This window comes from Fukomys damarensis, unplaced genomic scaffold (genome assembly GCF_012274545.1).
Source record: "Fukomys damarensis isolate Sample0158 unplaced genomic scaffold, DMR_v1.0_HiC HiC_scaffold_23, whole genome shotgun sequence".
NCBI lineage: Eukaryota > Metazoa > Chordata > Mammalia > Rodentia > Bathyergidae > Fukomys > Fukomys damarensis.
In genome coordinates this window covers 29745630-29749912 of record NW_022900935.1, presented here as the reverse complement: position 1 = coordinate 29749912, position 4283 = coordinate 29745630, and positions in this window count along the sequence as shown.

Sequence of the window (4283 nt, the reverse complement as noted above, 5' to 3'; positions counted from 1 at the left end):
TTTTTTTTTTTTTTTTTGGTACTGGGGATTAAACTTGAGTCCTTGTGTTTGCGAGGCAGGTGGCAGAGTCACTGAGCTAAATTCCCAGCAAAAATATATTTCCAATAATACCCCTTTCCTTTTTGAGATAGGTTCTCACTGTACAGTCCAGGCTATCCTTGAACTTGTAGTCCTCCTGCCTCTGCTTCCCAACGCTAAGATTACAGCTGTATGTCATTAAACCCAGCTATCCTATTATTTTATTAGCATTAGGAGTGATACACAGAGACTGAGGAACAATTGGTGTTGACAACAAACTTACCAAATGGACTCCACCATTTTTGTTGATGTTACCCATTTTATACCCAAAGAAGAGTTATGATTTAAAAGGGAAGAGGCTTCAGCCATTCTCTTTTCAATTTTTTTATTAATATGATTCCATCACAATTCTACCTTTTCTGAACTGTGCAATAAATTCAAGATTGAGGCAGATTGGGGTCTACTTTTTTTTTAAGTTTCTATACTAGCCTAAGTTTTCATCATAAAATAGTTTTAGCCAAGCTAAGAAAAGATAAGGTGGAGACCAGTTAAGTAAAATACCTGAGTTGATCATAATTAAGTTAAAATACAAAAGACATTTGCTAAGTATACATTCATGTATTCTTTTCTTCTTAAAATTGACAAATAATAATGCATTTCAGTTTATCAAATATATTTCACAGACTGTTGATATATATCTATATTAAAAAACAGTCCATCAAAAGACCCTTAGAATTAATAACCAAATTCAATAATACCAGGATGCAATAATCAACATATAAAAATCAATAATATTCCTGTACACCAGATGACTTCACTGAGAAACAAATTAAGGAAACAGTGCCAATTATAATAGCACCAAGAAGAATTAAATACTTCGGAATTAACCCAACCAGAGAAGTGAAAGACCTCTACAATGAAAACTACGTTACTCTGAAAAGGAGATTGAAAAGGACATAATAAAATGGAAAGATTTTCCCTGTTCCTGGATAGGCAGAACTAATATAGTAAAAGTGGCATAATTTTAAAGCTAATGTACAGATTTAATGCAATACCAGTCAAAATACCAATGGTGTTCCTTACAGAACCAGAAGAGAACAAACCTCAAATACATATGAAATCAGAAGAGATTCAGAATAGCAAAAGCTATCCTGGATACCAAGAACAAAGCCAGAGGCATCACAATCTCAGATTTAGGGTTACACAAAGCAATAACGATAAAAAAAAAAAACCCACACTGTACTGGTATAAGAACAGATGTGGAAGAATGGAATAGAATAGAGGACTCAGAAACAACCACAAGCACATTCAACTGACCTTTGGCAAAGGGGCCAGAAACATACACTGGAGCAAAGATAGCCTTTTTAGTAAATGGTGCTGGGAAAATTTGCTATCCACATGCAGGAGATTAATCTAGACCCATATCTCTTGCCATGTAATACTAAACTAAATGCAAAGTGGATTGGAGATCTAAATGTTAAAACAGAAATATTTAACCTGCTAGGAGATAAAATAGGTAATACTCAACCCTATTGCACAAGAAACAATACCAAAAATTGACAAATGGAATGCTATAAATTTTAAAATCTTCTGCACAGTTAAAGAAACAGCCAAGCGAAGAGACAATCTACAAAAGGGGAATTTTTTTTTCCAGCTATTCCATGGACAGAAGATTAACATCAAGTATATATAAAGAACTAAAAAAAATTAGACCCCTCCAAATAAAAGACCTCACCAAAAGTGGGTGACTGAAATGAACAGACACTTTCACAGATAAAGAAGTACAAATTGCCAATAAATACATTAAAAAAATGTTCAATATCTCTGGTCGTTAGAGAAATGCAAATGAAAACAATACTGAGATTCCATGTCACTCCAGAAAGAATGGCCATAATCAAGAAATCAAATAACAAGGCCGGGAATGTTGCTCAGTGCCCAAGTGCCTGCCTGGCAAACTCAAGGTCCTAAGTTCAATTCCTAGTACACCCCATCCCACCAAAACAAGAAATCAAATAACAAATGCTAATGAGGCTATGGGGGTGAAGGAACCCTTCTACACTGTTGGTGGGAATATAAACTAGTACAATCATTATTGAGATCAGTATGGAGATACATCAAAAAATTGAAAACAGAAATTCCATTTGATCCAGGTATTCCCCTCTTAGGTGTCTTCCTGAAAGAGTTTAAAACATATTACAGTGACAAATACATACCCATGTTTATAGTAGCACAATTTATAATAGCTATAACTTGGAACCTGCCTCTCTACCCATCAACAGATGAATGGCTAAAGAAAAATGTGGTATAACACATTTAACACAGCGAAGTACTTCTCTTCCATAAAGAAGGGTAAATTTGAGTCATTTGCAGGAAAATGGATGCACCTTGAGCTATACTGTTGAGTGAAATAAATCAGACATATAAGTTTAAATATTGCATGATTTCTCTTATATGAGAAATCTAAAATGTAAATAAAGAACAGAATAAAGATAGATAATAGGGAATAGACATATAGATCTTTAACAAAAGAGAAGGGGCCCAAAAGGAGGACAAAGGGGAAAGGAAGAGGAGGGGGGAGGGATAAAAAGAACTGAGATGTGTTAGGTGCATGTACCAACTTCCCATGAGGAATATAATCATTATGCATTGCAAACATGTACTAATGAAAATAAGAAAAATGTAAAGATATTGAATCAGATAAATGGATAGAGAAAATTTGGTATATATGAACAATGGAACACTATTCAGCCATTACAAAGAAGAAAATTCTACCATTTTCAAGATCTGAATAAATATAGAGGGCATTATGTTAAGTGAAATAAGCCAGGCACAGAAGACGAATACCACATGAGCTCACTTACATAAAAATGTTGTACTAGCCAGGGATTTAGCTCAGGGGTTCTGCCACCTGCCTCACAAGCACAAGGGCCCGAGTTCTATCTCAGTACAAAAAAAAGTTGTACTCATTGAGGTAGATATTAGAATGGTGATTAACAGGTGTTGGGTGAGCGGAGAGTTGTAAAAAAGGAAAAGAGCAAGACATTTAGCCTGTAGGTGTAATATATGTTAATAATTCTTAGAACTAAATGCAGTATTGTGCTCAGAGCATTTACCAGAGACTGGCATATAGTAGACTTTCAAGCTATATTTTCTTTACACAAGCAAGTGATAATTACATGTTCCTCATGAAATACTCACAGAGCACAAAAATAAGTGAAAATGAACTGTTCTTTCATCTTGACTTCTGTCCTACACACACACACACACACACACACACACACACACACACACACACTTCCCTTTCCACAGATAACTATTCCTACAGTCTGATCTCCATTCTTTCAGACTAAATTCTGCTTTTCATTAACCCAAGCCGATGTATCATTTCCTACTGAAGCTTTCACTGTCCTAGTCAGGCACAGTTCACTCCTATTTGCTTCTATAAAACCTTAGGGCTACCCTTATCAGAGCATCAAAATGTATTTTATTTATACCCAGCCTGATTTGTGAATATCTTAAGAGTGGTGGCTTCCTTTTTAATCTTTACATTCCCCAGATGTCATGGTGCTTCAAACATTTTTGTTTATAGATAAATTACAGTTTGCTCTCATTATGGTCTAATGAGGACACATAAATAACACTAGGAAGAAAATTAGGGGATTAAGGAATCAGGTTAGGAACATCTTCCAGGAGAAGTGACATCTAAGCATCCTAATAAATGTGAATAGAAGTAGATGAGATGAAACAGGAGTATGAATTACAAATAAGTGAAATCACAATCAAGTGTTAATATATGGCAAAAATTTTAACAAACACATATTATTACATTAACATATCCAAATCATTTTAAAGTATTTTTTAAAGGACCAAGGACTTAACATCACTCTAGAGGATGGAAGTTATTATGTCATCTATAAAGAAAGGGCCGGAGATTTAGCTTATATATGCAGAAATTGAGGCTTAATGGATGTATGAGATATCAGTATCTTGTTCATACATCCTTGGCCCACCATTGAAACCATCTGCAGCCTTAATGGCAGTTTTCACACATCCCATGCCAATGGCTGCAGATTTTAATCATTTTCCTTTATGCCTGAGGGTTTTCTGTAGTCACAGGAGCATGCCGCTCAAAGGGGGCTTATATATGCAGAAATTGAGGCTTAATGGATGTATGAGATATCAGTATCTTGTTCATACATCCTTGGCCCACCATTGAAACCATCTGCAGCCTTAATGGCAGTTTTCACACATCCCATGCCAATGGC